Genomic DNA, 14,022 nt, shown 5'->3' on the forward strand with positions numbered 1-14,022 from the left:
TTGATGAATCAGAAATAATTGAATCATTCCCACCTTCAACTACTTTCACGTCTGTAGGTAAAATATGATCAATGTGAACAAACCTAACCTGTCCATGATCAAATATCTTGATTAAATATGTGCGAGGACCACATATCTTCACCACTCTTCTTAGTAACCACTTTAACCATTTATAGTAATGGTACTTCACTCTCACCTTCTGATTTAATTTCACACTTCTCTCTTTTACTCTACCTCTATCATGATTCTTGTTCCGTCTTAATTATGCCTGCTCTACAAACTGTGGCAAGTTTGGTTTTAAGAACGAGAATCTGGTTCGTGGCTGTCGTTTGAGGAACAACTCTGCTGGTGTTCTACCAGTAGCTGTATGAGGAGTATTATGATATGTAATTTGGAAATTAGCCAATTTGTGGTCCAATGACAACTGTCGTTTCTTTGGGTTTGGATCCAACATCTGTTTGATGAGGGCGCGTTTTATAATTTGTACTGTGCGCTCTGCTGCACCATTCGAAGCAGAGTGGTATGGTGGAACCTTGGTATGTTTCACACCATTTTTGATCGTGAACTGCGCAAATTCTTCTGAATGAAATTGTGGTTCATTATCAGAAACAATTTCTTCTGGGAGGCCAAATGAAGAAAATAAACTTGGTAAAATGTCTAATGTTTTACTTGTTGTTATTTTCCACACTGGAAACACCTCGACCCACTTCGAATGGTTATTAAATCACAATGAACAATTGTGGTGTGTCTAGTTCAGCAAAATCAGTAATGGTACTGATGGTGATTGCTTGCTTACCGATTGACATGTCATAGACTGACTGACAATGTACTCTATATCTTTATCAAGACATGGCCACCATAAGTAACTGCGTGCAAAACTCTTGGTCAAGCACATTCCCAGGTGCTGGTCATGGAGGTCTCCTAATAATTTGGGCCTGAATTTATTTGTTATAACCACCTTTGCACCCCACATGATACAATCTTTATTGACTGATAATTCATTCCTGCGAATGAAGAATGGATGAATATCTTTGTCTGTAACCTGGTTTGGCCATCCATTTGCAGTATAATCATACACCTTTGACATAACTGGGTCATGTTTGGTTGCTCTATCAATCTCTTCAGCTGTGACTGGCAGTTAATCATTGTATGAAAAATAGAACACTTTTTCCCTATCAGGTGTAACTTGTGATGGGGAAGGCAATCTAGACATAGCATCAGCATTACTGTGATCAGCTAATCGTCTGTATTCAATATCATATGTATATACTGACAAAATCAAAGCCCATCTCTGCATTCGGGCTGCAGCTAATGTTGGAATTGGGGACTTTGGATGGAGGATTGCTGTCAGGGGCTTATGGTCTATAACAATTGTAAGCTTACGACCATACAAATATTTGTGCAATGTCTTGACCCCAAAAATTAATGCCAAAGCTTCCCTTTCGATTTGCGCATAATTACTCTCACTGGCACTGAGACAGCGTGAAGCAAAAGCAATTGGTCTTTCCTTCCCACTACTTAATACATGAGAGATCACTGCCACAACTCCATAGGGAGCGGCATCACATGCTAGCTTGATCTCCTTAGACACGTCATAGTGAACTAACATGGTGCTCACTACTAATTTGCTTTTACACTCCTTGAATGCTGTACCGCATTCTTCTGACCACTTCCAATGTATCTGTTTTTTCAATAGTTCATTCAGTGGATGTAATACTGTAGCCATATTTGGAAGGAACTTCCCATAATAGTTCAAAAGAACCAAGAATGAACAAAGTTCAGTGACATTCTTGGTAATGGGTGCATTTCTGATTGCATCCAGCTTTCCCTTGGTTGGATGTAAACCATCTTTGTCTACTCTGTACCCTAAGTACTCCACTGAGTTTTGAAATAACTTACACTTGAGAGCAGACACTCGTACTCTGTGCTTCTCTAGCTGTTTGAGGGCTTCATTCAATATGTTATTATGAATTTGCCTATTTGGTGCTGAAATGAGTATGTCATCCAAATAACATACTACCCCTTCAATACCTTGCAAAATCTGGTTCATCATTCCTTGGAATATGGCAGGGGCAGAAGACACTCCAAATGGTAGCCTATTAAATTGATATAGGCCTAGATGAGTATTTATAGTCAAGCATGACTTGGATTCCTCATCTAGTTTAAGCTGTAAGTAGGCATTCGTAAGATCCAGTTTTGAGAAGATCTGACCACCTGTCAGTGTTGTGAACAAATTTTCTATATTTGGCAATGTATTGGGAACATTACCCTCTAGAACCTGGTTTACGGTTACTTTGTAATCACCACACAATCTTACCTTACCATTGGACTTAGGTACAACAACAATGAGTGTAGCCCAATGACATCGATCTATCTTAGAAATAACGTTCTCAGTCTCTTGAGTTCTTGCTCAACTTTCTCCTTGAGTGCATATGGTATGGAACCTGGCTTGCAGTAAATCGATCTAGCGTCCTCCTGTACCCTGACACTTGCCTTGAAGCAGAACACCTTCGGATAATTCTCGATGACATCATTCTTTGATGCAAATCTCGTTTCAACACTAACAGTCTCACTCCAATCTAGCTTCAACCAATTATTTCCTAGGAAGGCAGGCTTGTCTCCTGCCACTACTATTAGAGGCAAGCTCTGAACTTGATCCTTGTATTGCACAGGTACGGTGACACAATCTACCACAGGAATGTTCTCTCCCGAGTAGTCTTGCAGCTCTATCTTGGATTTCTCCAATGGAAAATCACGGCATTTGTCGAGGTATAGCAATTCCAGTACTACACTCACGGATGCACCAGTGTCGATTTCCATGAGTATCTTGATTCCTACAACATTTTTGTGGATTATGATACTTTTCAAATCGCTGTTAACCTCGTGCTCCTGATGACGTTTAGCTTTAATATCTCCTCATCCTGTTGTTTTTCTTCCATGCTATGTAGTCTCTGGGGATTTCTACTCATAGCTTTGAAAACCTGTTTACCCTTCAGTCAGCATGCCTTTGCAAGATGCCCAGTTTGCCTTCACATATGGACAACTTTGAGCAATGTATTGTCCCAGGCATCGATAGCTCGACTTCAATGCTCTGTTACCATTGCCAGTTTCTTAGACTTTGGGGCCCAACCGCCTTTTACTTTGAGCCTGCAGGCGATTCACCTTGGTTGTCTGACGACTGAAAATAGTATGAAATTCTCGGGAATATTGGTTGGCCATGCTCATTTACATAGCTGTCTGACAAGCTAAATCAAAAGTCAAGTTAGGCGTTGTCAATAACTTTCTTCTGATCCCATCATGTTTCATCCCACAAACAAAGTGGTCACGCAATGTTCGGTCTTGAAAGTCTCTGAAATTACAGTGAACAGATAGATTTTTTAATGCTACAATGTACTCACTGATATTTTCTTTGGCCTTCTGATTTCCTATTCCGAAACGCTAACTTTCAGCAATTTCCAAGGGCATGGGGCTGTAGTGTTGTTCTAACTTAGTTAGAATCAGCTTCAGAGTTGTGTCCTTTGATTTGTTAGGCACAAGCAAATTTATCAGGGTTTCATACACCTCGGGCCCTGCTTCAGTTAAGAAAATTGCCCTTTTTCATTCCAACACCACCGGTTCTGGTTTTCATTATCGGGGACTTCGATTAAATTATTTGTGGTGAAACACATTTCCAGCCAATCCACATATGCTCTGAAACTTTCACGGTCATGTTGAAATTCCCCCAAATGCCCTATTACTCCCATTGATGCGGCCATCAGGACTCTGGCAGTTCAAACAAGTATGCTTGTAATTTACCTTAGATTTGTAGCTGTTAATCAAAACAGAGAAGCTCTGAAAATCTCTCTGTCGGCTGGCTGAATCCTTCATCCACAAAAATTTCAGCTTTGTTTTATCCGTTTAATCCCATTCTCATCGCCATTGTGATATTTCAAGAGAGCACACAGCACACACAGCTTGTAAGATGGCAGAACATTCCAGAACTCTCCTGAAGTCTCCTTCTTCTCAGGTGACCTGGTTCTTTATTATAAACAGCACTGGCTACAGTAACACAGGAATCCACAGTGAGCAGCTACAGACATTACAACACTCTGAATGAATAGTGAGTTTTACACATTGATAAGATAGAGATGAGAAGAATTTGTTGAAATAGTCTGACAAGCAGTTAAAATACTACTCACAAAAAATATGTCATCCTGTTCTACTATTCCTTATTCCCCCAAAATTCCTCAATAATTAGTTGATGAAGCAAATGACATTCTCAACTTCTCCTAAACAAGATGGTTGCTAGGTCGGGAGCTGAGGTTTCCTGGTTACCTCTGCAGGTTGAATCTGCATGGCTGGTCCCAGTATTCCTTGCTGTGATGCATCACCCAGTCTGGTCATTGAGGGCACTATGACGAGTATCCCTCTGGGAATTTTCACCTCGCACACCTCCACCAATTTTGTACAGGTTCTCTGCAGCCAAACCATAGGTGGGAATAGCCGAAGTGTTTCCCTGATGACCATGCCGAGGTATTCCATCCCGGATATACTTTCATACGTAAAACCCTTTTGTTTCACAGTCAAGAAAAGACAATTTTAGCCCATGAAGCCAGTTCTTTCCATTACCATCGACTCTATCAAACCTGTTTCATTTTTTGAGGAAAAATTCCACAAAGTTTCTTCCCTCAAAGGTAAATGCAACAAATCTCCGGGATATCCATTCAGACTTTATATTATGCAGGCCTGGTTCCCACCTTTTTCAGGACATTTTCAATATCGCAGGAACCATCAGGTTCCACACATTAAACCCACCTGCACTTAGCCATATAACCTACATATAACTTAGCCATATTCCCAAACACCCATCCAGCTCTTTTCAAAATCTCTTGACACATCATTAATTGCTTTATCTGCAAGATGAATTCACACACCCCATGCAGGGCTTCACCCACAAGGCATAGATTTATTTGCAACTTCTGGTGACTTTGGAGTGTAAAGCGAGCGTACTGGAATTTTTGGAAATGGATTCTAGGGCGGGACCTGTTCCCGTCGGGTTTCCGGCCCCGAGCGGAAGTGCCATCCTTTGTGTCGTGGTCTGGGGTGTTTTCAAAGTGCTGGGCAATCATGGAAATAAATGCTAATGAGAAGGAGCAGTGTTGGAGTGACAAAATCCCATGGCTTGCGCTCTGACTGCATCAGTGCTGTAGCCAGCGTCAGCTGAAACTGGCAGAAGTGCTTTACATTGGAGCTTGTATCCTGGAGAAACCTTGAGAACTGAATGCTTCAGTTACAAGAGAGCTTTCAAAGCTTTTTCTTTGTGCATTACTCATGGATATAGCTGGCCTCACCACTGACAGCCCGAGGGCCTATGGAAGCACTGGGATATTTTACCCTTCACCCACAACAAAAGGTTCTGAATACCAGATAAACAAATGTCTATTGGGAATCCTATATTTGCAATGTTGATGGTGAAGGAGGAGAAGCAATACAGGATGGAGAAAAGGAGAGTGGGGCAGCATATGAGGATGCTGCATCCTACGAGATATTGGGGTGGGAATTCGGTCATGCTTCAGCTGGGCAGTGTTCCGGGCGGAGCGGTAAATTTTGTGCCATCAAATGGTTTGCGTCTGCCGCTGCAAAATTCAGCAGCTGGGCCTGGAGCTTGGAGCGGGAAAGTCACACCTTACACACAATTTTTATGCCACCAGCTGATTTCAAACAGCCACACAGGATGTGTATAATTTTGCTGAGGCTGCTATCTGCGCATGTATTTTATCAGGTTACTGACACAATCCTTCGAAGATCTCAGTAATTCAGTCAGTTTGGCAATGACAGCAAGGCAGCATCACAACATGTTGGGCCACAGTTTGACCATGTTACTGGATTTCCCAAAGTGCAGGGAAAAAGATGGCATGCATCTTAATAGAAAGTGGTCCCCCTGTCTGAAAGTCCAGGAGCGTTATGATGAGGCATATACCCCTATCCGCGTTGTTATAGAGTGAACCATAGGTGTCTTAAAGGAGCACTGGTGCCCTGCACAACTTTGTCATCCAAAGTGGCCTGGACAAGGAGATTGATCAGGATTTGGCACCAGCTGCTTTGGAAGCATCTGAGCCACAGGAGGACCGTCACTCAGAAGGCACCTAAGTGACCGTCGCTGAATCATTTATGAATAAAGAGATTGAAATTGCCCCCTCCTTTAGCTCCATTACCACCTCTAATCAAACTGTGGCCTTTTGTGCTGCTGCTTTGCTGTCATTGCCAAATTGGATGAATTACCGGCCCATCCAAAGTTTCTCCCGGGTCAGGAGTGGCGGGAATGGGTTTCCGCGCCGCCCATGTTGCCACCCTGTTGGGCATGCGCCGACTGCACACAGACCGGCGGCGACCCACTTACTGACCCCCCACGGGAAATTGCCCCTGCGAGAAGCTGTGTGCGCCTGGGCAGCGGTCTGCCCTTAAAGGGGATGGCGCACTACCAGAGCCTCCATTTTATTTTCATTGTCGGGCCGACTCCGAGGTCAACCCGACAATGGCGGTCACAGGTTCGGTCGAACCGCCAACAGGCACCCCAGCAGCCCCTGATTGAGTGTGGTCAGTGCTTCAATATTGGGATGTTAGCCTGGATGAGGACACTGATGTTGGTGCGCCTGTCCTCCCAGGGGATTTGCAGGAAAGCACCACAACATCTCATGAGCCATGTATTACAGCTGCTTGAAAGACTACTCAGTCTTTCAATCCATTTAATATTTACCTGCTGCTCCCCCAGCGTGCTGCTGCATATCTTCAGCTCATTTAAAGGCTGCAATTTTTAATGTCCAACCCACCCAGCTCAGTACATGGTATATGTCATTTGCACTCGGCCAACTCCACTGGATATTTAAATGCACTATCTCGTGATTCCCGATGGGTCAGTGAGGAAGAGAATAAGTGGGCAGAAATCCCAGCTGAGCAGTGCAATATCGGGAGAAATGGCCCTGTGAAAGTTCAGGCCCCCTTATTTTCATATAGCCCTGTAGCTTTGCTGATCAGAGGGATAAATATACCACAGAATTCTCCACTTAAAAAACACAAGAGATGGTGAAATGCAACTCCAGTCAGGGTGCAAAACAGGCTGTAGAGGATCAGCGGTCCATTATATACCCCGCCTGATTGTTCTTTTCTTTGACGTCAATGGGGAGGACAATTGGGTGGGGTCTATAACAGGCAGACGATCCTCTACCATCCATTTTGTCATCACCATCAGAGGCAGTCCCTCGGAATCGAGGAACACTTGCTTCCACTCCCAAAGTGAGTTCTCTGGTGGCTGAACAGTCCAATGCGAGAGCCACAGACCCTGTCACAGGAGGGACAGACATTCGTCAAGGGAAGGGGTGGATGGGGCTGGTTTGCCGCGCGCTCCTTCTGCTGTCTGCGCTTGACCTCTTCACACTCTTTGCGTTGAGACTCGAAGAACTCAACGCCCTCCAGGATGCACTTTCTCCACCTCGACCCCAACCGCAGATGAAGTTTATCCCCCCCAAACATCCAGCATCCCCTTCATTGACTCATACCTTGACAGTATGGATGCTGACATCCTGTTGAAAATAAGTCAACCCACAGCATTTCCAAGGCAAGACTCAGTGGTGCCATAATATCAAACAAGGAGATTTACGTCGGGACAAATCCATAATACTTTAAGAAATTACACTCTGTTAAGGGACAGGATGATGCAACGGGTTCATTTGTAGATAGATTCTGCCCACTTGGAACACTTTTAAACAACATAAAACAGTAATCATTTCAGATGTACTCAGAAGTAAATTCACAGCAATTAGCAGTCTTTTAGTGCATAAAACATTTGCTCCCACTTGGGAACTGGATGGTATTTAGGAAATATATAACTTCCTCCTGGCTGTAAGGGAGTTCACAGTACATCCTACTTATCCAGGATTGATCACAATTTGCTATCAGGGTTCTGGCGCTAAAGTCTGGTTGCGAATGGCAGAAAGTACTTCTGTCCAAACATCAGGTGATTTGGTGGGCAGTCCCTAAGTAGTATGCAAAATTAGGCTTGCATTTAGAGTGAACAGGAGTAAATAACGTAGGTGCACAGCCCAAATGGAACATCGTTACAGGCGTGTTTCCAGTGAGCATGGACTGAACATAAGAACAGGAGTAGGCCTTTGGGCCCCTCAAGCCTGTTCCGCCATTCATTGAGATCATGACTGATCTGTGACCTAACACCATGTACCTGCCTTTGCTCCATATCCCTTAATACCTTTAGTTAACAAAAATCTATCAATCTCAGATTTAAAATTAACAATCGGCCTAGCCTCATCTGCTGTTTGCGAAAGAGAGTTCCAAACTTCTGCCACTCTTTGCGTGTAGAAGTGTTTCCTAATTGCACCCCTGAAAGGTCTGGCTCTAATTTTTAGGCTACGTCCCCTAGTTGTGAACCCCCCAACCAGCGGAAATAGTTTCTGTCTATCTACCCTATCTGTTCCCCTTAATATCTTGAATACATTTATAAAATTGCCCCTCAACCTTCTAAATTCCATGGAATACAATCCTAGTTTGTGTAATATCTTCTCATAATTTAAAACTTGGAGCCCAGGTATATTTCTGGTAAACCTACATTGCACTCCCTCCAAGGCCAATATATCCTTTCTAAGGTGTGGTGCCCACAAATTTTGCAGTCGAGTATCCCGCATTTGGGGACATCGCAGGCGTCAGCACACCCGAAGTGCAATGGGCTAGCCTCGTCCTGCGATAACCACCTTCTTGATCATAGTTACTCCCCTGCCAGGTAAGTAGAACTGAACAGACCACTCCAGGTGTTGTCTAACGAGGGCTTTGTATAGCTGCAGCATAACTCCTACCCACTTGTACTCTAGTTCTCTAGATATAAAGGCCAGAATTCCATTAGCCTTTTTGATTATTTTCTGTGCCTGTCCATTACATTTTAACAATCTGGAAGTGATTGGTGCCCAGATTCCCTGCATCTGCATACCAGAATCCCACTGTCAGTGGGAATATTTTGTCTCTATTGTGTATTAAAAGATGAGCATTATAAATGCCTTCTGTAGTTCTTCTAAGGTCACAGAATTATCTCAAATCATTTGTCTTGGATAGGGAACATACATAGGAGGGAACATACATATAAGGGAGTGAAGGGTTATGGGGAGCGGGCAGGGAAGTGGAGCTGAGCCCAAGATCAGATCAGCCATGATCTTATTAAATGGCAGAGCAGGCTCGAGGGGCCAAATGGCTTACTCCTGTTCCTATTTCTTATGCTCTTATGTTCTTATGAATGAGATCATGGCTGATCTGTGACTGAACTCCATGTAACTATCTTTGCCCCATATCCCTTAATACCATTGGTTAACAAAAATCTATCAATCTCCGATTTAAAATTAACAATTGACCCAGCATCATCTGCCGTTTGCAGAGGAGAGTTCCAAACTTTAATTTCACTCCTGAAAGGTCGGGCTCTAATTCATAGACTATGCCCCCTAGTCCTCGAACCCCCCCAACCAGCAGAAATAATGTATCTCTATCTACCCTATCAGTTCCTCTTAATACCTTGAAAACGTTGATCAAATCACCCTTATCCTTTTAAATTTAGGGAATACAATTTGAGTTTGTGTAATTTCTCCTCGTTATTTAACCCTTGGAGTCCAGATATAATTCTGGAAAATCTACGCTACAATCCCTCCAAGGCCAATACAGGCAACTCTCGTTTATCCGGGTCCCTCGGGGATTGGGCTACTCCGGGTAAACAATTTTTCCGTTAGGTTGAGTCTACATTTTAAAGTTAAAACTTTAATGAATCAATACAATCAGCTACAAACAGTAACAAAAGATGGACATTACCAGCATGCATGTACAGGTTCTGTGCCTGGAACCCAGTGCCAGCACTGCCCCCGATCCCAATATCAGCGGCGGCCACGAGAGATAGCGGCTACAGCAGCGCGCACACACACACCAGCAAAGCAAGGGCAGAGGAGGGGGATTTTTACAGTGAGTGAGAGAGAGAGAGAATGTATGAGAGAGAGAATGTGTGAGTGTGAGAGAGAGAGAGTGTTGTGTATGGAGAAAGAGTCAGACTGGACACTGTGAGCTCAAGGTAAAGTATGACCTGAGTCTTTTATTGCAGGTCTCCAGAGTGCCTCTCCAACCTGTGAAGCCTCCTTAAATACCTGTGCTCCCACGGGATTATGGGATCCCTTGGGATTTCAGGGGATGAGCCCTCTAGTGGCTGTACAGAGTAAATACATGTTTACATATATAACAACACTCCCACCCCAAAGTCAATAGTGTAATCATTTACAATGTGAGTCGATCTGCGGCCCTTCTTGCCCTGGTTGATCGTCTCGGTGTGAAAGCTGGTTTTGTTGAATTATTTGTTGGGCCCTCGCTGGACTGCTTTGCAGCTGGCCTTGCTGGGCTGCCTGGGGTGTTGGGCTCTGCTGGGCTGCTGTGAATGCTGGGTTCTGCTTCGTGGTCAATCGTGGTGCTGATTGCCACTGGTGTGTATGTTGGGGGATCAAAGAAGGTAGGGTCCAAGGTGGGTTGCTCAGGATAGTCCGTGAATCTGAGTTTGATTTGGTCCAAGTGTTTCCGGTGAATGAGTCCATTTGAAAGTTTGACCCGAAACACCCTACTCCCCTCTTTGGCCACGACAGTGGCGGGATGCCACTTGCGACCTTAACCATAATTTAATACAAATACAGGATCATTGATTTCAATCTCGCCTGACACATTTGCGCTATCATGGTATGCACTTTGTTGAAGCCGCCTGCTCGCTACCTGTTCATGTAGATCAGGGTGAACTAACGAGAGCCTTGTCTTAAGTGTTCTTTTCATGAGCAGTTCAGCAGATGGGATCCCAGTGAGTGAGGTTTCGTGCAGTAGCTAAGCAGGACTCGGGGTAGGTGAGTCTGCAGTGAGCCTTCAGTTACCCTCTTCAAGCCTTGCTTGATAGTTTGCACTGCTCTCTCTGCCTGACCGTTGGAACGGGGCAGATATGACATATTTTATCCCGTTACAGGTCATGAATTCTTTGAATTCAGCACTGGTAAAACATGGCCCGTTGTCGCTCACCAGGACATCGGGTAGGCCGTGTGTGGCAAACATGGCCCGCAGGCTTTCAGTAGTGGCAGCGGATGTGCTAGCCAACATTATCTCACATTCAATCCACTTGGAGTACGCGTCTACAACCACAAGAAACATTTTACCCAAGAACGGGCCTGCATAGTTGACGTATACCCTCGACCACGATTTGGAGGGCCAAGACCATAAACTTAGCAGCACCTCTCTGGGTACATTGCTTAACTGCAAGCATGTATTACATCTGTGAATGCAGGACTCTAAGTCCACATCGATACCGGGCCACCACATGTGGGATCTGGCTATCGCTTTCATCATTACGATGCCTGGGTGAGTCCTGTGGAGGTCATTGATGAAGGTGTCTCTGCCCTTCTTGAGGACCACTACTCGATTGCCCCACAGAAGGCAGTCTACCTGAATAGACATTTCATCTTTTCGCCGCTGAAACGGCTGTATCTCTTCCTGTATTTCCACTGGGACACTGGACCAGCTCCCGTGAAGCACACAGCTTTTGACTTGAGATAATAAGGGGTCCTGGCTTGTCCAGGTTTTGATCTGCTGGGCAGTGATGGGTGATTGCTCACTCTTAAATGCTTCCATAACCATGGCTAGATCTGCGGGCTGCGCCATTTCCACCCCCGTGGTGGGCAATGGCAGCCTACTGAGAACATCGGCGCAGTTTTCTGTACCTGGCCTGTAGCGGATGGCGTAGTTGTATGCGGAGAACGTGAGCGCCCATCTCTGGATGCGGGCCGATACGTTGGTATGTCTTCTTCGTAGGCAGTCCCTCATATCGAGGATGGCTTGCTTCCACGCCAAAAAGATATGAGTTCACAGGTGTTTCAATGAAGGACCTGATATTCCAGATCCCGAACTACATTCTGAAGGGTAGAAGATGCCTGTGCGTGGATTTCTTTAATGTGGGGTGACCGTTGCACACCAGCCACCACATGGGCTTGACAGAGCTAGGTCTTGGTCCAGTGGGAAGGGTTATCCAAAATGACTGGAGACCTGCTCTGCTGCACGGACCTAGTGCACACACATATTGCAGTGTGAGCTGGCCCGTGCTGCCCCTGGGCCCTCGGCTTTTCAGGGCCCCCGAACATGGATCATGGTAATGTCCAATCCAGTCAGCAACCTGCACCAGCTCGCGCTGCTCCCTGGAGTGGTATGCTCATTTTAAGGTGAAGGGGCAGCGAGTGATCATGGAGCGACGTGATTGGGGGCCCAGGAGACGTGTGAGTTTGGTATTTATCCCTTTACTCTCGGAGAACAAGGATATAAGTGGCTCATGTTCAGTTTCCAATTCGAATTTTAGCCCAAAAGGTCTTGATGCATTTTCTTTACCCCATAGACACATGCTAACGCTTCTTTCTCAATCATGCTGTAGGCTCTCTCAGCCTTAGACAGACGCCTGGATGCATAAACAACCAGTTGCAGTTTCCAAAAATCATTAGCTTGTTGCAATACACACCCGACGCCATATGACGACGCATCACATGCTAGTACCAAACGCTGACATGGATCATACAACACAAGCAATTTGTTTGAGCATAACAATTTTCTCGCTTTTACAAAGGCATTTTCTTGGCTTTTGCCCCAAACCCATTTGTTCCCTTTTCGTAGTAGTCTTACAGTGTGCTGAGACCCGGTAAGAAGTTACCAAAGTAGTTCAGGAGTCCCAGAAACTACCGCAGCTCCGTCACGTTCTGTGGCCTCGGTGCATTCTCGATTGCCTCCATCTTTGCGTTGGTGGGCCTGATGCCGTCCACTGCAATCCTCCTTCCCAGGAACTCCACTTCAGGTGCCAGGAAAACGCACTTCGAGCGATTTAACCTGAGCTCCACGCGGTTGAGTCGACTACGAACCTCCTCCAGGTTCTGCAGATGCTCAACTGTGTTCCGACCTGTGACCAAGATGTTGTCCTGGAAGGCCATGGTGTGCGGGACCGACTTCAGTAAGCTTTCCATGTTTCTCTGGAATATCGTCGCTGCCGATCGGATTCCAAATGGGCATCTGTTATAAACAAAAAGACCTTTGTGTGTGTTGATGCAGGTGAGGGCCTTTGATGATTCCTCCAGTTCCTGCGTCATGTAGGCTGAAGTCAGACCCAGCTTCATGAACTTCTTTCCTCCCGCCAGCGTTGCAAAGAGGTCGTCGGCCTTTGGTAGTGGGTATTGGTCCTGCAGGTAGAAACGATTGTTAGTTACTTTGTAATCGCCACAGATTCTGATGGTGCCGTCTCCCTTGAGGACTGGGACGATAGGACTGGCCCACTCATTGAACTCGAGTGGGGAAATGATGCTCTCTCTTTGCAGCCCATCTAGCTCGATCTCTACCTTTCTCTCATTATGTACGATACTGCTCTCTGCTCTCGCCTTGTGATGGATGGGTCACATCCCCGGAATTAGGTGAATCTGCATTTTTGCTCCTTGGAATTTCCCGATGCCTGGTTTGAACTGCGAAAGAAATTTGTTTAAGACCTAGGCACACGAAGTGTCATCAGTGGGCGATAGCGCTCGGATGTCGTTCCAGTTCCAGCGTATCTTTCCCAGCCAGCTCCTGCCGAGTAGCATGGGACCATTTCCCGGTACCACCCAGAGTGGTAGCTTGTGCACTGCTCCATCATAGGAGACCTTTACGGTAGCACTGCCGATTCCAGAAATCAGTTATTTCGTGTAAGTTCTTAGTTTCGTGTGAACTGGAGTTAAGACTGGCCTTGAGGCCTTGTTGCACCACAACCTTTCGAAAGTCTTTTTGCCCATGATGGACTGGCTCACGCCCTTGTCCAGCTCCATTGACACCGGGAGTCCTTTTAGTTCAACATTCAGCATTATCAGGTGACAGTTTGTGGTGAATGTGTGCATCCCATGTACCTCCACCTCCTTGATCTGAGGCTCTGGTTCATCGTGATCCTCCGTGGATCTGTCCTCCTCTGCAACATGGTGG

General features: G+C 45.4%; 1 pseudogene; it reads right to left on the minus strand.

Annotated features, from left to right (window-relative positions):
- Positions 1-8,641: 8,641 nt before the first annotated feature.
- Positions 8,642-8,778, minus strand: LOC139278512 (U1 spliceosomal RNA; annotated as a pseudogene).
- Positions 8,779-14,022: the final 5,244 nt, after the last annotated feature.

Source organism: Pristiophorus japonicus, chromosome 1, assembly GCF_044704955.1.
Source record: "Pristiophorus japonicus isolate sPriJap1 chromosome 1, sPriJap1.hap1, whole genome shotgun sequence".
In the NCBI taxonomy this organism is placed as follows: Eukaryota; Metazoa; Chordata; class Chondrichthyes; family Pristiophoridae; genus Pristiophorus; species Pristiophorus japonicus.